The sequence below is a fragment of the Schistocerca gregaria genome, chromosome 8 (assembly GCF_023897955.1).
Source record: "Schistocerca gregaria isolate iqSchGreg1 chromosome 8, iqSchGreg1.2, whole genome shotgun sequence".
Lineage (NCBI taxonomy): Eukaryota > Metazoa > Arthropoda > Insecta > Orthoptera > Acrididae > Schistocerca > Schistocerca gregaria.
In genome coordinates, this window is record NC_064927.1 from 37,902,990 (window position 1) to 37,924,093 (window position 21,104).

The window sequence follows — 21,104 nt, forward strand, 5'->3', positions numbered from 1 at the left end:
CGCTTTGATCGTTCCCTGGAAGACCAGTAGTAGTTTCCGATGCACATCTGGAGGCATTCTGTAATCTGTGGACTATCAGAGTGTTGATGAAACACATATATTGCATCGGGATTGAATACAACAGTCACCATGCGCCCTTTCCTCCATGGGAGAAAAGTCTCTAAAAGTCTACGCTTTGATCGTTCCCTGGAAGTCCAGTGTTAGTTTCCGATGCACATCTGGAGGTATTCTGTAATCTGTGGACTATGAGAGTGTTGATGAAACACAAAAATTGCATGAGGATTGAATACAACAGTCACTATGCGCACTTTCCTCCATGGGAGTAGTGACTCTAACAGACTACGCTTTGATCGTTCCCTGGAAGACCAGTAGTAGTTTCCGATGCACATCTGGAGGCATTCTGTAATCTGTGGACCTTCAAAGTGAAGATTAAACACAGAAATTGCATCGGGATTGAAAGAAACAGTCACCATGCGCACTTCCCTCCATGTTAGTAATGTCTCAAACGGTCTACGCATTGATCGTTCACTGGAAGACCAGTGTTAGTTCCCGATGCACATCTGGAGGCATTATGTAATCTGCGGACTATCAGAGTGTTGATAAAACACTAAAATTGCACCGGGATTGAATAAAACAATCACCATGCGCACTTTCCTCTATGGGAGTAATGTCTCAAACAGTCTACGCTTTGATCGTTCCCTGGAAGACCAGTAGTTGTTTCCGATGCAACGCTGGAGGCATTCTGTAATCTGTGGACTATCAGAGTGTTGATGAAACACAGAATTTGCATCGGGATTGAATACAACAGTCACCATGCGCACTTTCTTATATGGGAGTAATGTCTCAAACAGTCTACGCTTTGATCGTTCCCTGGAAGACCAGTAATAGTTACCGATGCACATCTGGAGGCATTCTGTAATCAGTGGACTATCTGAGTGTTGATGAAACACAGAAATTGCATCGGGATTGAATACAAGAGTCACCATGCGCACTTTCCTCCATGAGAGTAATGTCTCTAACTGTCTACGTTTTGATCATTCCTTGGAAGACCAGTAGTAGTTTCCGATGCATATCTGGAGGCATCCTGTAATGTGTGGACTATCTGCATGTTGACAAAACAAAGAAATTGCATCGGGATTGAATACAACAGTCACCATCCGCACTTTCCTTCATGTTAATAATGTCTCAAACCGTCTACGCTTTGATCGTTCCCTGAAAGACCAGTAGTAGTTTCCGATGCACATCTGGAGGCATTCTGGAATCTGTGAACTATCAGAGTGTTGATGAAACACTAAAATTGCGTCGGGAAAGGATACAACAGTTACCATGCGCTGTTTCCTCCATGGGTGTAATGTCGCAAACAGTGTACGATTTGATCGTTCCCTGGAAGTCCAGTAGTAGTTTCCGATGCACATCTGGAGGCATTCTGTAATCTGTGGCCTATCAGACTCTTGATGAAACACAGAAATTGCATCGGTATTGAATACAACAGTCACCGTGCGCCCTTTCCTCCATGGGAGTAATGTCTCAAAGATTCTACGCTTTGATCGTTCCCAGGAAGACCAGTAGCAGTTTCCGATGCACATCTGGCGGCATTCTGTAATCTGTGGACCTTCCAAGTGTTGATGAAACACAGAAATTGCAACGGGATTGAATACAACAGTCAACATCCGCACTTACCTCCATGTTAGTAATGTCTCAAACGGTCTACGCTTTGATCGTTCCCTGAAAGTCCAGTGTTAGTTTCCGATGCACATCTGGAGGTATTCTGTTATCTGTGGACTATCCGAGTGTTGATGAAACACAGAAATTGCATCGGGATTGAATACAAAAGTCACCATGCGCACTTTCCTCAATGGGAGTAACGTCTCTAAGAGTCTACGCTTTTATCGTTCCCTGGAAGACCAGTAGTAGTTTACGATGCACATCTGGAGGCATTATGTAATCTGTGGACTATCAGACCGTTGATGAAACACAGAAATTGCATCGGGATTGAATACAACAGTCACCATGCGCACATACCTCCATGGGAGTAATGTCTCAAACAGTCTACACTTTGATCGTTCCCTGGAAGACCAGTAGTAGTTTCCGATGCACATCTGAAGGCATTCTGTAAACTGTGGACTATCAGAGTGTTGATGAAACACATAAATTGCATCGGGATTGAATACAACAGTCACCATGCGCCCTTTCCTCCATGGGAGAAATGTCTCTAACAGTCTACGATTGGATCTTTCCCTGGAACACCAGTAGTAGTTTCCGATGCACTTCTGGAGGCATTCTGTAATTCGTGGACTATCAGACTGTTGATGAAACACAGAAATTGCATCGGGATTGAATACAACAATCACCATGCGCACTTTCATCCATGGGGGTAATGTCTCAAACAGTCTACGCTTTGATCGGTCCCTGGAAGACCAGAAGTAGTTTCCGATGCACATCTGGAGGCATTCTGTAATCTGTGGACTATCAGAGTGTTAATGAAACACAGAAATTGCATCGGGATTGAGTACAACAGTCACTATTTGCACTTTCCTCCATGTTAGTAATGTCTGAAACAGTCTACGCTTTGATAGTTTCCTGTGAGACCAGTGTTAGTTTCCGATGCACATCTGGAGGCATTCTGTAATCTGTGGACTATCAGAGTGTTGATGAATCACAGAAATTTCATCGGGATTAAATACAATAGTCACCATGCGCACTTTCATGAATGCGAGTAATGTATCTCACCGTCTACGCTTTGATCGTTCCCTGGAAGACCAGTAGTAGTTTCCGATGCACATGTGGAGGCATTCTGTAATCTGTGGACTATCAGAGTGTTGATGAAACACTAAAATTGCATCGGGAAAGGATACAACAGTTACCATGCGCAATTTCCTCCATGGGTGTAATGTCTCAAAGAGTCTACGCTTTGATCGTTCCCAGGAAGACCAGTAGTAGTTTCCGATGCACATCTGGAGGAATTCTGTAATCTGTGGAGTATCAGAGTGTTGATGAAACACAGAAATTGCATCGGGATTGAATTCAACAGTCACCATGCACACTTTCCTACATGAGAGTAATATCTCTAACCGTCTACGCTTTGATCGTTCCCTTTAACACCAGTAGTTATTTCCGATGCACATCTGGAGGCATTCTGTAATCTGTGGACAATCTGAGTGTTGATGAAACACTAACATTGCAACGGGAAAGGATACAAAAGTATCCATGCACAGCTTCTTCCATGGGAGTAATGTATCAAACAGTCTACGCTTTGATCGTTCCCCGGAAGTCCAGTAGTAGTTTCCGATGCACATCTGGAGGCAATCTGTAATCTGTGGACTATCAGAACGTTCATGAAATACAGAAATTGCATCGGGATTGAATACAAAAGTCACCATGCGCACTTTCCTATATGGGAGTAATGTCTCTAAGAGTCTACGCTTTGATCATTCCCTGGAAGACCAGTAGTAGTTTACGATGCACATCTGGAGGCATTCTGTAATCTGTGGACTATCAGACTGTTGATGAAACACAGAAATTGCATCGGGATTGAATACAACAGTCACCATGCGCACATACCTCCATGGGAGTAATGTCTCAAACAGTCTACACTTTGATCGTCCTTGGAAGACCAGTAGTAGTTTCCGATGCACATCTGGTGGCATTCTGTAATCTGTGGACTATCAGAGTGTTGATGAAACACATATATTGCATCGGGATTGAATACAACAGTCACCATGCGCCCTTTCCTACATCGGAGAAATGTCTCTAACAGTCTACGATTTGATCGTTCCCTGGAAGACCAGTAGTAGTTTCCGATGCACATGTGGAGGCATTCTGTAATCTGTGGACTATCAGACTGTTGATGAAACACTAAAATTGCGTCGGGAAGGGATACAACAGTTACCATGCCCACTTTCCTCCATGGGTGTAATGTCTCAAAGAGTCTACGCTTTGATCGTTCCCAGGAAGACCAGTAGTAGTTTTCGATGCACATCTGGAGGCATTCTGTAATCTGTGGAGTATCAGAGTGTTGAAGAAACACAGAAATTGCATCGGGATTGAATACAACAGTCACCATGCGCACTTTCCTCAATGGGAGTAATGTCTCTAAGAGTCTACGCTTTGATCGTTCCCAGGAAGACCAGTAGTAGTTTCCGATGCACTTCTGGAGGCATTCTGTAATTCGTGGACTATCAGACTGTTGATGAAACACAGAAATTGCATTGGGATTGAATAAAACAATCACCGTGCGCACTTTCATCCATGGGAGTAATGTCTCAAACAGTCTACGCTTTGATCGGTCCCTGGAAGACCAGAAGTAGTTTCTGATGCACATCTGGAGGCATTCTGTAATCTGTGGACTATCAGAGTGTTAATGAAGCACAGAAATTGCATCGGGATTGAATACAACAGTCACTATCCGCACTTTCCTCCATGTTAGTAATGTCTGAAACAGTCTACACTTTGATCGTTTCCTGTAAGACCAGTGTTAGTTTCCGATGCACATCTGGAGGCATTCTGTAATCTGTGGACAATCAGAGTGTTGATGAATCACAGAAATTTCATCGGGATTAAATACAATAGTCACCATGCGCACTTTCATCCATGCGAGTAATGTATCTCACCGTCTACGCGGTGATCGTTCCCTGGAAGACCAGTAGTAGTTTCCGATGCACATGTGGAGGCATCCTGTAATCTGTGGACTATCAGAGTGTTGATGAAACACTAAAATTGCATCGGGAAAGGATACAACAGTTACCATGCGCAATTTCCTTCATGGGTGTAATGTCTCAAAGAGTCTACGCTTTGATCGTTCCCAGGAAGACCAGTAGTAGTTTCCGATGCACATCTGGAGGAATTCTGTAATCTGTGGAGTATCAGAGTGTTGATGAAACACAGGAATTGCATCGGGATTGAATACAACAGTCACCATGCGCTCTTTCCTCCATATTTGTAATGTCTGAAACAGTCTACGCTTTGATCGTTTCCTGTAAGACCAATGTTAGTTTCCGATGCACATCTGGAGGCATTCTGTAATCTGTGGACTATCAGAGTGTTGATGAATCACAGAAATTTCATCGGGATTAAATGCAACAGTCACCATGCGCACTTTCATTCATGCGAGTAATGTATCTAACCGTCTACGGTTTTGATCGTTCCCTGGAAGACCAGTAGTAGTTTCCGATGCACATGTGGAGGCGTTCTGTAATCTGTGGGCTATCACAGTGTTGATGAAACCCTAAAATTGCGTCGGGAAGGGATACAACAGTTACCATGCGCACTTTCCTCCATGGGTGTAATGTCTCAAAGAGTCTACGCTTTGATCGTTCCCAGGAAGACCAGTAGTAGTTTTCGATGCACATCTGGAGGCATTCTGTAATCTGTGGAGTATCAGAGTGTTGAAGAAACACAGAAATTGCATCGGGATTGCATACAACAGTCACCATGCGCACTTTCCTCAATGGGACTAATGTCTCTAAGAGTCTACGCTTTTATCGTTCCCTGGAAGACCAGTAGTAGTTTACGATGCACATATGGAGGCATTCTGTAATCTGTGGACTATCAGACTGTTGATGAAACACAGAAATTGCATCGGGATTGAATACAACAGTCACCATGCGCACATACCTCCATGGGAGTAATGTCTCAAACAGTCTACACTTTGATCGTTCCCTGGAAGACCAGTAAGTAGTTTCCGATGCACATCTGAAGGCATTCTGTAAACTGTGGACTATCAGTGTGTTGATGAAACACATAAATTGCATCGGGATTGAATACAACAGTCACCATGCGCCCTTTCCTCCATGGGAGAAATGTCTCTAACAGTCTACGATTTGATCTTTCCCTGGAAGACCAGTAGTAGTTTCCGATGCACTTCTGGAGGCATTCTGTAATTCGTGGACTATCAGACTGTTGATGAAACACAGAAATTGCATCGGGATTGAATACAACAATCACCGTGCGCACTTTCATCCGTGGGAGTAATGTCTGAAACAGTCTACGCTTTGATCGTCTCCTGTAAGACCAGTGTTAGTTTCCGATGCACATCTGGAGGCATTCTGTAATCTTTGGACTATCAGAGTGTTGATGAATCACAGAAATTTCATCGGGATTAAATAAAATAGTCACCATGCGCACTTTCATCCATGCGAGTAATGTATCTCACCGTCTACGGTTTGATCGTTCCCTGGAAGACCAGTAGTAGTTTCCGATGCACATGTGGAGGCATTCTGTAATCTGTGGACTATCAGAGTGTTGATGAAACACTAAAATTGCATCGGGAAAGGATACAACAGTTACCATGCGCAATTTCCTCCATGGGTGTAATGTCTCAAAGAGTCTACGCTTTGATCGTTCCCAGGAAGACCAGTAGTAGTTTCCGATGCACATCTGGAGGAATTCTGTAATCTGTGGAGTATCAGAGTGTTGATGAAACACAGAAATTGCATCGGGATTGAATACAACAGTCACCATGCGCACTTTCCTCCATGGGAGTAATGTCTCTAAGAGTCTACGCTTTGATCATTATCTGGAAGACCAGTAGTAGTTTCCGATGCACATCTGGAGGCATTCTGTAATCTGTGGAGTATCAGAGTGTTGAAACACAGAAATTGCATCGGGATTGAATTCAACAGTCACCATGCGCACTTTCCTCCATGAGAGTAATGTCTCTAACAGTCTACGCTTTGATCATTCCCTGGAAGACCAGTAGTAGTTTCCGATGCATATCTGGAGGCATCCTGTAATCTGTGGACTATCTGACTATTGATGAAACACAGAAATTGCATTGGGATTGAATACAACAGTCACCATCCGTACTTTCCTCCATGTTATTAATGTCTCAAACGGTCTACGCTTTGATCGTTCCCTGTAAGACCAGTGTTAGTACCCGATGTACATCTCGAGGCATTCTGTAATCTGTGGACTATCAGAGTGTTGGTGAAACACAGAAATTTCATCGGGATTAAATACAACAGTCACCATGCACACTTTCCTCCATGCGAGTAATATCTCTAACCGTCTACGCTTTGATCGTTCCCTTTAACACCAGTAGTTATTTCCGATGCACATCTGGAGGCATTCTGTAATCTGTGGACTATCTGAGTGTTGATGAAACACTAACATTGCAACAGGAAAGGATACAAAAGTAACCATGCGCAGCCTCTTCCATGGGAGTAATGTATCAAACAGTCTACGCTTTGATCGTTCCCTGGAAGTCCAGTAGTAGTTTCCGATGCACATCTGGAGGCAATCTGTAATCTGTGGACTATCAGAACGTTCATGAAATACAGAAATTGCATCGGGATTGAATACAACAGTCACCATGCGCACTTTCCTATATGGGAGTTATGTCTCAAACAGTCTACGCTTTGATCGTTCCCTGGAAGACCAGTAATAGTTACCGATGCACATCTGGAGGCATTCTGTAATCGGTGGACTATCAGAATGTTGATGAAACACAGAAATTGCATCGGGATTGAATACAACAGTCACCATGCGCACTTTCCTACATGGGGGAAATGTCTCTAACAGTCTACGATTTGATCGTTCCCTGGAAGAACAGTAGTAGTTTCCGATGCACTTCTGGAAGCATTCTGTAATCTGTGGACTATCAGACTGTTGATGAAACACAGAAATTGCATCGGGATTGAATACAACAGTCACCATGCGCACTTTCCTTTAATGGAGTAATGTCTTAAACAGTCTACGTTTTGATCGTTCCCTGGAAGACCAGTAGTAGTTTCCGATGCACATCTGGAGGTATTCTGTAATCTGTGGACTATCATAGTGTTGATGAAACACAGAAATTGCATCGGGATTGAATAGAACAGCCACCATGTGCACATTCCTCCATGGGAGCAATGTCTCAAACAGTCTACGATTTGATCGTTCCCTGGAAGACCAGTAGTAGTTTCCCATGCACAACTGGAGTCATTCTGTAATCTATGGACCTTCAAAGTGTTGATGAAACACAGAAATTGCATCGGGATTGAATACAACAGTCACCATGCGCACTTTCCTCCATGTTAGTTATGTCTCAAACGGTCAACGCTTTGATCGTTCCCTGGAAGACCAGTGTTAGTTTCCGATGCACATCTGGAGGCATTATGTAATCTGTGGACTATCAGAGTGTTGATGAAACACAGGAATTGTATCGGGATCGAATACAACAGTCACCATGCGCACTTTCCTCCATGGGAGTAATATCTCTAACAGTCTACGCTTCGATCGTTCCCTGGAAGGCCAATAGTAGATTTCGATTCACTTCTGGAGGCATTTTGTAATCTGTGGACTATCAGAGTGTAGATGAAACACTAAAATAGCATCTTGATTGAGTACAACAGTCACCATGCGCACTTTCCTCCATAAGACTAATGTCTCAAACAGTCTACACTTTGATCGTTCCCTGGAAGTTTAGTAGTAGTTTCCGATGCACATCTGGAGGCATTCTGTAATCTGTGGACTTTCGGAGTGTTGATGAAACAGAGAAATGGAATCGGGATTGAATACAACAGTCACCATGCGCACTTTCCTCCATGGGAGTAATGTCTCAAACAGCCTACGCTTTAATCGTTCCCTGGAAGACCAGTAGTAGTTTTCGATGCACATCTGGAAACATTCTGTAATCTGTGGAGTATCAGTGTATGATGAAACACAGAAATTGCATCGGGATTGAATACAACAGTCACCATGCACACCTTCCTCCATGGGAGTTATGTCTCAAACAGCCTACGCTTTGATCGTTCCCTGAAAGACTAGTAGTACTTTCCGCTGCACATCTGGAGGCACTCTCTAATCTGTGGAGTATTAGAGTGTTGATGAAACACAGAAATTGCATCGGGATTGAGTTCAACAGTCACCATCCGCACTTTCCTCCATGTGAGTAATGTCTCTAACTCTCTACGCTTTGATCGTTCCCTTTAAGACCAGTAGTAGTTTCCGATGCACATCTGGAGGCATTCTGTAATCTGTGGACTATCAGAGTGTTGATGAAACACTAACATTGCAACGGGAAAGGATACAAAAGTCACCATGCGCAGTTTCTTCCATGGGAGTAATGTATCATACAGTCTACGCTTTGATCGTTCCCTGGAACTCCAGTAGTAGTTTCCGATGCACATCTGGAGACAATCTGTAATCTGTGGACTATCAGAACGTTCATGAAAAACAGAATTTGCATCGGGATTGAATACAACAGTCACCATGCGCACTTTCCTATATGGGAGTAATGTCTCAAATAGTCTACGCTTTGATCGTTTTCTGGAAGACCAGTAATAGTTACCGATGCACATCTGGAGGCATTCTGTAATCTGTGGACTATCAGAGTGTTGATGAAACACAGAAATTGCACCGTGATTGAATACAACAGTCACCATGCGCACTTTCCTCCATGAGTGTAATGTCTCTAACAGTCTACTCTTTGATCATTCCCTGGAAGACCAGTAGTAGTTTCCGATGCATATCTGGAGGCATCCTCTAATGTGTGGAGTATCTGCATGTTGACGAAACACAGAAATTGCATCGGGATTGAATACAACAGTCACCATCCGCACTTTCCTCCATAAGAGTAATGTCTCGAACAGTATAAACTTTGATCGTTCCCTGGAAGTCCAGTAGTAGTTTCCGATGCACATCTGGAGGCATTCTGTAATTCGTTTTCTATCAGTCTGTTGATGAAACACAGAAAATGCATCGGGATTGAATACAACAGTCACCATGCGCACTTTCCTCCATGGGAGTAATGTCTCAAACAGCCTACGCTTTAATCGTTCCCTGGAAGACCAGTAGTAGTTTTCGATGCACATCTGGAAACATTCTGTAATCTGTGGAGTATCAGTGTATGATGAAACACAGAAATTGCATCGGGATTGAATACAACAGTCACCATGCACACCTTCCTCCATGGGAGTAATGTCTCAAACAATCTACGCTTTGATCGTTGTCTGGACCACCAGTGGTAGTTTCCGATGCACATCTGGAGGCATTCTGTAATCTGTGGACCTTCAAAATGATGATGAAACACATTATTTGCATCGGGATTGAGTTCAACAGTCACCATCCGCACTTTCCTCCATGTGAGTAATGTTTCTAACTCTCTACGCTTTGATCGTTCCCTGGAAGACCAGTAGTAGTTTCCGATGCACATCTGGAGGCCTTCTGTAATTTGTGGAGTATCAGAGTGTTGATGAAACACAGAAATTGCATCGGGATTGAATACAACAGTCACCATGTGCACTTTCCTCCATGGGAGCAATGTCTCAAACAGTCTACGCTTTGATCGTGCCCTGGAAGACCAGTAGTAGTTTTCGATGCACATCTGGAGGCATTCTGTAATCTGTTTACCTACAAAGTGTTGACGAAACACAGAAATTGCATCGGGATTGAATACAACAGTCACCATGCGCACTTTCCTCCATGTTATTATTGTCTGAAACAGTCTACACTTTGATCGTTCCTTGGAAGACCAGTAGTAGTTTCCGATGCACATCTGGTGGCATTCTGTAATCTGTGGACTATCAGAGTGTTGATGAAACACAGAAATTGCAGCGGTATTGAATACAACAGTCACCATGTGCACTTTCCTTTATGGGAGTAATGTCTTAACCAGTCTACGCTTTGATCGTTCCCTGGAAGACCAGTAGTAGTTTCCTATGCACATATGGAGGTATTCCGTAATCTGTGGACTATCATAGTGTTGATGAAACACAGAAATTGCATCGGGATTGAATAGAACAGCCACCATGTGCACATTCCTCCATGGGAGCAATGTCTCAAACAATCTACGCTTTGATCGTTCCCTGGAAGACCAGTAGTAGTTTCCCATGCACAACTGGAGGCATTCTGTAATCTGTGCACCTTCAAAGTGTTGATGAAACACAGAAATTGCATCGGGATTGAATACAACAGTCACCATGCGCACTTTCCTCCATGTTAGTTATGTCTCAAACGGTCAACGCTTTGATCGTTCCCTGGAAGACCAGTGTTAGTTTCCGATGCACATCTGGAGGCATTCTGTAATCTGTGGACTATCAGAGTGTTGATGAGACACAGGAATTGCATCGGGATCGAATACAACAGTCACCATGCGCACTTTCCTCCATGGGAGGAATATCTCTAACAGTCTACGCTTTGATAGTTCCCTGGAAGGCCAATAGTAGTTTCCGATGCACATCTGGAGGCATTTTGTAATCTGTGGACTATCAGAGTGTTGATGAAACACTAAAATTGCATCGGGATTGAATACAACAGTCACCATCCGCACTTACCTCCATAAGAGTAATGTCTCGAACAGTCTACGCTTTGATCGTTCCCTGGAAGTCCAGTAGTAGTTTCCGATGCACATCTGGAGGCATTCTGTACTTCGTTTACTATAAGACTGTTGATGAAACACAGAAATTGCATCGGGATTGAATACAACAATCACTGTGCGCACTTTCCTCCATGGGAGTAATGTCTCAAACAGTCTACGCTTTGATCGTTCCCTGGAACAACAGCAGTAGTTTTCGATGCACATCTGGAGGCATTCTGTAGTCTGTGGACTATCAGAGTGTTAATGAAACACAGAAATTGCATCGGGATTGAATACAACAGTCACCATCCGCACTTTCCTCCATGTTATCAATGTCTCAAACAGTCTACGCTTTGATCGTTCCCTGGAAGACCAGTAGTAGTTTCCGATGCACATCTGGAGGCATTCTGTAATCTGTGGACAATCAGAGTGTTAATGAAACACTAACATTGCAACGGGAAAGGATACAAAAGTCACCATGCGCAGTTTCTTCCATGGGAGTAATGTATCATACAGTCTACGCTTTGATCGTTCCCTGTAAGACCAGTAGTAGTATCCGATGCACATCTGGAGGCATTCTGTAATTTGTGGAGTATCAGAGTGTTGATGAAACACAGAACTTGCATCGGGATTGAATACAACAGTCACCATGTGCACTTTCCTCCATGGGAGCAATGTCTCAAACAGTCTACGCTTTGATCGTGCCCTGGAAGACCAGTAATAGTTTCCGATGCACATCTGGAGGCATTCTGTAATCTGTTTACCTTCAAAGTGTTGATGAAACACAGAAATTGCATCGGGATTGAATACAACAGTCACCATGCGCACTTTCCTCCATGTTAGTAATGTCTCAAACAGTCTACGCTTTGATCGTTTCCTGTAAGACCAGTGTTAGTTTCCGATGCACATCTGGAGGCATTCTGTAATCTGTGGACTATCACAGTGGTGATGAATCACAGAAATTTCATCGGGATTAAATACAACAGTCACCATGCGCACTTACATGCATGCGAGTAATGTATCTAACTGTCTACGATTTGATCCTTCCCTGGAAGACCAGTAGTAGTTTCCGATGCACATGTGGAGGCATTCTGTAATCTGTGGACTATCAGAGTGTTGATGAAACACTAAAATTGCGTTGGGAAAGGATACAACAGTTACCATGCGCAGTTTCCTCCATGGGTGTAGTGTCTCAAAGAGTCTACGCTTTGATCGTTCCCTGGAAGACCAGTAGTAGTTTCCGACGCACATCTGGAGGCATTCTGTAATCTGTGGACTATCAGACTGTTGACGAAACACAGAAATAGCATCGGGATTGAATACAACAGTCACCATGCGCACTTACATCCATGGCAGTAATGTCTCAAACAGTCTACACTTTAATCGATCCCTGGAAGACCAGTAGTAGTTTCCGATGCACATCTGGTGGTATTCTGTAATCTGTGGACTATCAGAATGTTGATGAAACACATAAATTGCATCGGGATTGAATACAACAGTCACCGTGCGCACTTTCCTCCATGTTAGTTATGTCTCAAACGGTCAACGCTTTGATCGTTCCCTGGAAGACCAGTGTTAGTTTCCGATGCACATCTGGAGGCATTCTGTAATCTGTGCACTATCAGAGTGTTGATAAAACACAGGAATTGCATCGGGATCGAATACAACAGTCACCATGCGCACTTTCCTCCATAAGACTAATGTCTCAAACAGTCAACGCTTTGATCGTTCCCTGGAAGTTTAGTAGTAATTTCCGATGCACATCTGGAGGCATTCTGTAATCTGTGCACTTTCGGAGTGTTGATGAAACAGAGAAATGGAATCGGGATTGAATACAACAGTCACCATGCGTACTTTCCTCCATGGGAGTAATGTCTCAAACAGCCTAAGCTTTAATCGTTCCCTGGAAGACCAGTAGTAGATTTCGATGTACATCTGGAAACATTCTGTAATCTATGGAGTATCAGTGTATGATGAAACACAGAAATTGCATCGGGATTGAATACAAAAGTCACCATGCGCACCTTCCTCCATGGGAGTAATGTCTCAATTAGCCTACGCATTGATCGTTCCCTGAAAGACCAGTAGTACTTTCCGCTGCACATCTAGAGGCATTCTGTAATCTGCGGAGTATCAGAGTGTTGATGAAACTCAGAAAATGCATCAAAATTAAATTCAACAGTCACCATGCGCACTTTCCTCCATGAGAGTAATGTCTCTAACAGTCTACGCTTTGATCATTCCCTGGAAGACCAGTAGTAGTTTCCGATGCACATCGGGAGGCATTCTGTAATCTGTGGACTATCAGAGTGTTGATGAAACACAGAAATTGCATCGGGATTGAATACAACAGTCACAATGCGCACTTTCCTCCATGGGAGTAATGTCTCTAACAGTCTACGCTTTGATCGTACCCTGGAAGACCAGTTGAGGTTTCCGATGCACATCTGGAGGAATTTTGTAATCTGTGGACTATCAGAGTGTTGATGAAACATAGAAATTGCATCGGGATTGAATACAACAGTCACCATGTGCACTTTCCTCCATGGGAGCAATGTCTCAAACAGTCTACGCTTTGATCGTGCCCTGGAAAACCAGTATTAGTTTCCGACGCACATCTGGAGGCATTCTGTAATCTGTTGACCTTCAAAGTGTTAATGAAACACAGAAATTGTATCGGGATTGAATACAACAGTCACCATGCGCACTTTCCTCCATGTTAGTAATGTCTGAAACAGTCTACGCTTCGATCGTTTCCTGTAAGACCAGTGTTAGTTTCCGATGCACATCTGGAGGCATTCTGTAATCTGTGGACTATCAGAGTGTTGATGAAACATTAAAATTGCATCGGGATTGAATACAACAGTCACCATGCGCACTTTCCTCCATAAGATTAATGTCTCAAACAGTCTACGCTTTGATCGTTCCCTGGAAGTTTAGTAGCAGTTTCCGATGCACATCTGGAGGCATTCTGTAATCTGTGGACTTTAGGAGTGTTGATGAAACAGAGAAATGGAATCCGGATTGAATGCAACAGTCACCGTGCGCAATTTCTTCCATGGGAATAATGTCTCAAACTGCCTACGCTTTAATCGTTCCCTGGAAGACCAGTAGTAGTTTTCGATGCACATATGGAGGCATACTGTAATCTGTGGAGTATCAGAGTATGATGAAACACAGAAAATGAATCGGGATTGAATACAACAGTCACCATGCGCACCTTCCTCCATGGGAGGAATGTCTCAAACAGCCTACGCTTTGATCGTTCCCTGGAAGACCAGTAGTGGTTTCCGATGCATATCTGGAGGCATCCTGTAATCTGTGGACTATTTGACTGTTGATGAAACACAGAAATTGCATCGGGATTGAATACAACAGTCACCATGCGCACTTTCATCCATGCGAGTAATGTATCTCACCGTCTACGCTTTGATCTTTCCCTGGAAGACCAGTAGTAGTTTCCGATGCACATCTGGAAGCATTCTGTAATCTGTGGACCCTCAAAGTGTTGATCAAACACAGAAATTGCATCGGGATTGAATACAATAGTCACAATGCGCACTTTCCTCCATGTTAGTTACGTCTCAAAAGGTCTACGATTTGATCGTTCCCTGGAAGACCAGTGTTAGTTTCCGATGCACATCTGGAGACAATCTGTAATCTATGGACTATCAGAACGTTCATGAAATACAGAAATTGCATCGGGATTGAATACAACAGTCACCATGGGCACTTTTCTCCATGGGAGTAATGTCTCAAAGAGTCTACGCTTTGATCGTTCGCAGGAAGACCAGTAGTAGTTTCCGATGCACATGAGGAGGCATTCTGTAATCTGTGGAGTATCAGAGTGTTGATGAAACATAGAAATTGCATCGGGATTGAATACAACAGTCACCAAGTGCACTTTCCTCCATGGGAGCAATGTCTCAAACAGTCCTCGCTTTGATCGTGCCCTGGAAAACCAGTATTAGTTTCCGATGCACATCTGGAGGCATTCTCTAATCTGTTGACCTTCAAAGTGTTAATGAAACACAGAAATTGTATCGGGATTGAATACAACAGTCACCATGCGCACTTTCCTCCATGTTAGTAATGTCTGAAACAGTCTACGCTTTGATCGTTTCCTGTAAGACCAGTGTTAGTTTCCGATGCACATCTGGAGGCATTCTGTAATCCGTGGACTATCAGAGTGTTGATGAAACATCAAAATTGCATCGGGATTGAATACAACAGTCACCATGCGCACTTTCCTCCATAAGACTAATGTCTCAAACAGTCTACGCTTTGATCGTTCCCTGGAAGTTTAGTAGCAGTTTGCGCTGCACATCTGGAGGCATTCTGTAATCTGTGGACTTTCGGAGTGTTGATGAAACAGAGAAATGGAATCCGGATTGAATACAACAGTCACCGTGCGCAATTTCTTCCATGGGAGTAATGTCTCAAACTGCCTAAGCCTTAATCGTTCCCTGGAAGACCAGTAGTAGTTTCCGATGCACATCGGGAGGCATTCTGTAATCTGTGGACTATCAGAGTGTTGATGAAACACAGAAATTGCATCGGGATTGAATACAACAGTCACAATGCGCACTTTCCTCCATGGGAGTAATGTCTCTAACAGTCTACGCTTTGATCGTACCCTGGAAGACCAGTTGAGGTTTCCGATGCACATCTGGAGGAATTTTGTAATCTGTGGACTATCAGAGTGTTGATGAAACATAGAAATTGCATCGGGATTGAATACAACAGTCACCATGTGCACTTTCCTCCATGGGAGCAATGTCTCAAACAGTCTACGCTTTGATCGTGCCCTGGAAAACCAGTATTAGTTTCCGACGCACATCTGGAGGCATTCTGTAATCTGTTGACCTTCAAAGTGTTAATGAAACACAGAAATTGTATCGGGATTGAATACAACAGTCACCATGCGCACTTTCCTCCATGTTAGTAATGTCTGAAACAGTCTACGCTTCGATCGTTTCCTGTAAGACCAGTGTTAGTTTCCGATGCACATCTGGAGGCATTCTGTAATCTGTGGACTATCAGAGTGTTGATGAAACATTAAAATTGCATCGGGATTGAATACAACAGTCACCATGCGCACTTTCCTCCATAAGACTAATGTCTCAAACAGTCTACGCTTTGATCGTTCCCTGGAAGTTTAGTAGCAGTTTCCGATGCACATCTGGAGGCATTCTGTAATCTGTGGACTTTAGGAGTGTTGATGAAACAGAGAAATGGAATCCGGATTGAATGCAACAGTCACCGTGCGCAATTTCTTCCATGGGAATAATGTCTCAAACTGCCTACGCTTTAATCGTTCCCTGGAAGACCAGTAGTAGTTTTCAATGCACATATGGAGGCATACTGTAATCTGTGGAGTATCAGAGTATGATGAAACACAGAAAATGAATCGGGATTGAATACAACAGTCACCATGCGCACCTTCCTCCATGGGAGGAATGTCTCAAACAGCCTACGCTTTGATCGTTCCCTGGAAGACCAGTAGTAGTTTCCGCTGCATATCTGGAGGCATTCTGTAATCTGTGGAGTATCAGAGTGTTGATGAAACACTGAAATTGCATCGGGATTGAATTCAAAAGTCACCATACGCACTTTCCTATATGAGAATAATGTCTCTAACAGTCTACGCTTTGATCATTCCCTGGAAGGCCAGTAGTGGTTTCCGATGCATATCTGGAGGCATCCTGTAATCTGTGGACTATTTGACTGTTGATGAAACACAGAAATTGCATCGGGATTGAATACAACAGTCACCATGCGCACTTTCCTTTATTGTAGTAATGTCTCAAACAGTCTACGCTTTGATCGTTCCCTTTAAGACCAGTAGTAGTTTCCGATGTACATCTGGAGGTATTCTGTAATCTGTGGACTATCAGAGTGTTGATGAAACACAGAAATTGCCTCGGGTTTGAATGGAACAGTCACTAAGTGCACATTCCTCCATGGGAGCAATGTCTCAAACGTCTAGGCTTTGATCGTTCCCTGGAAGAAAAGTAGTAGTTTCCGATGCACATCTGCAGGCATTCTGTAATCTGTGGACCTTCAAAGTGTTGATGAAACACAGAAATTGCATCGAAATTGAATACAACAGTGACCATGCGCACATTCCTCCATGTTAGTTATGTCTCAAACGGTCTACGTTTTGATCGTTCCCTGGAAGACCAGTGTTAACTTTCCGATGCACATCTGGAGGCATTCTGTAATATGTGGAGTATTAGGGTGTTGATGAAACACAGAAATTGAATCGGGATTGAATACAACAGTCACCATGCGAACTTTCCTCCATGGGAGTAAGGTCTCAAACAGCCTAAGCTTTAATCGTTCCCTGGAAGACCAGTAGTAGTTTTCGATGTACATCTGGAAACATTCTGTAATCTGTGGACTATCAGAGACTTGATGAAACACAGAAATTGCATCGGGATTGAATACAACAGTCACCATGCGCACCTTCCTCCATGGGAGTAATGTCTCAATTAGCCTACGCTATGATCGTTCCCTGAAAGACCAGTAGTACTTTCCGCTGCTCATCTAGAGGCATTCTGTAATCTGTGGACTATCAGAGTGTTGATGAAACACTAACATTGCAACGGGATAGGATACAAAAGTCACCATGCGCAGTTTCTTCCATGGGAGTAATGTATCATACAGTCTACGCTTTGATCGTTCCCTGGAAGTCCAGTAGTAGTTTCCGATGCACATCTGGAGACAATCTGTAAACTGTGGACTATCAGAACGTTCATGAGATACAGAAATTGCATCGGGAGTTAATACAACAGTCACCATGCGCACTTTCCTATATGGGAGTAATGTCTCAAACGGCCTACGCTTTGATCGTTTTCTGGAAGACCAGTAATAGTTACCGATGTACATCTGGAGGCATTCTGTAATCTGTGGAATATCAGAGTGTTGATGAAACACAGAAATTGCATCGTGTATTGAATACAACAGTCACCATCCGCACTTTCCTCCATAAGAGTAATGTCTCGAACAGTCTATGCTTTGATCGTTCCCCGGAAGAACAGAAGTAGTTTTCGATGCACGTCTGGAGGCATTCTGTAGTCTGTGGACTATCAGAGTGTTAATGAAACACAGAAATTGCATCGGGATTAAATACAACAGTCACCATCCGCACTTTCCTCCATGTTATCAATGTCTCAAACAGTCTACGCTTTGATCGTTCCGTGGAAGACCAGTGTTAGTTTCCGATGCACATCTGGAGGCATTCTGCAATCTGTGGACAATCAGAGTGTTGATGAAACACTAACATTGCAACGGGAAAGGATACAAAAGTCACCATGCGCAGTTTCTTCCATGGGAGTAATGTATCATACAGTCTACGCTTTGATCGTTCCCTGGAAGACCAGTAGTAGTTTCCGATGCACATCTGGAGGCATTCTGTAATCTGTGGACCCTCAAAGTGTTGATCAAACACAGAAATTGCATCGGGATTGAATACAATAGTCACAATGCGCACTTTCCTCCATGTTAGTTACGTCTCAAAAGGTCTACGATTTGATCGTTCCCTGGAAGACCAGTGTTAGTTTCCGATGCACATCTGGAGACAATCTGTAATCTATGGACTATCAGAACGTTCATGAAATACAGAAATTGCATCGGGATTGAATACAACAGTCACCATGGGCACTTTTCTCCATGGGAGTAATGTCTCAAAGAGTCTACGCTTTGATCGTTCGCAGGAAGACCAGTAGTAGTTTCCGATGCACATGAGGAGGCATTCTGTAATCTGTGGAGTATCAGAGTGTTGATGAAACATAGAAATTGCATCGGGATTGAATACAACAGTCACCAAGTGCACTTTCCTCCATGGGAGCAATGTCTCAAACAGTCCTCGCTTTGATCGTGCCCTGGAAAACCAGTATTAGTTTCCGATGCACATCTGGAGGCATTCTCTAATCTGTTGACCTTCAAAGTGTTAATGAAACACAGAAATTGTATCGGGATTGAATACAACAGTCACCATGCGCACTTTCCTCCATGTTAGTAATGTCTGAAACAGTCTACGCTTTGATCGTTTCCTGTAAGACCAGTGTTAGTTTCCGATGCACATCTGGAGGCATTCTGTAATCCGTGGACTATCAGAGTGTTGATGAAACATCAAAATTGCATCGGGATTGAATACAACAGTCACCATGCGCACTTTCCTCCATAAGACTAATGTCTCAAACAGTCTACGCTTTGATCGTTCCCTGGAAGTTTAGTAGCAGTTTGCGCAGCACATCTGGAGGCATTCTGTAATCTGTGGACTTTCGGAGTGTTGATGAAACAGAGAAATGGAATCCGGATTGAATACAACAGTCACCGTGCGCAATTTCTTCCATGGGAGTAATGTCTCAAACTGCCTAAGCCTTAATCGTTCCCTGGAAGACCAGTAGTAGTTTCCGATGCACATCGGGAGGCATTCTGTAATCTGTGGACTATCAGAGTGTTGATGAAACACAGAAATTGCATCGGGATTGAATACAACAGTCACAATGCGCACTTTCCTCCATGGGAGTAATGTCTCTAACAGTCTACGCTTTGATCGTACCCTGGAAGACCAGTTGAGGTTTCCGATGCACATCTGGAGGAATTTTGTAATCTGTGGACTATCAGAGTGTTGATGAAACATAGAAATTGCATCGGGATTGAATACAACAGTCACCATGTGCACTTTCCTCCATGGGAGCAATGTCTCAAACAGTCTACGCTTTGATCGTGCCCTGGAAAACCAGTATTAGTTTCCGACGCACATCTGGAGGCATTCTGTAATCTGTTGACCTTCAAAGTGTTAATGAAACACAGAAATTGTATCGGGATTGAATACAACAGTCACCATGCGCACTTTCCTCCATGTTAGTAATGTCTGAAACAGTCTACGCTTCGATCGTTTCCTGTAAGACCAGTGTTAGTTTCCGATGCACATCTGGAGGCATTCTGTAATCTGTGGACTATCAGAGTGTTGATGAAACATTAAAATTGCATCGGGATTGAATACAACAGTCACCATGCGCACTTTCCTCCATAAGACTAATGTCTCAAACAGTCTACGCTTTGATCGTTCCCTGGAAGTTTAGTAGCAGTTTCCGATGCACATCTGGAGGCATTCTGTAATCTGTGGACTTTAGGAGTGTTGATGAAACAGAGAAATGGAATCCGGATTGAATGCAACAGTCACCGTGCGCAATTTCTTCCATGGGAATAATGTCTCAAACTGCCTACGCTTTAATCGTTCCCTGGAAGACCAGTAGTAGTTTTCAATGCACATATGGAGGCATACTGTAATCTGTGGAGTATCAGAGTATGATGAAACACAGAAAATGAATCGGGATTGAATACAACAGTCACCATGCGCACCTTCCTCCATGGGAGGAATGTCTCAAACAGCCTACGCTTTGATCGTTCCCTGGAAGACCAGTAGTAGTTTCCGCTGCATATCTGGAGGCATTCTGTAATCTGTGGAGTATCAGAGTGTTGATGAAACACTGAAATTGCATCGGGATTGAATTCAAAAGTCACCATACGCACTTTCCTATATGAGAATAATGTCTCTAACAGTCTACGCTTTGATCATTCCCTGGAAGGCCAGTAGTGGTTTCCGATGCATATCTGGAGGCATCCTGTAATCTGTGGACTATTTGACTGTTGATGAAACACAGAAATTGCATCGGGATTGAATACAACAGTCACCATGCGCACTTTCCTTTATTGTAGTAATGTCTCAAACAGTCTACGCTTTGATCGTTCCCTTTAAGACCAGTAGTAGTTTCCGATGTACATCTGCAGGTATTCTGTAATCTGTGGACTATCA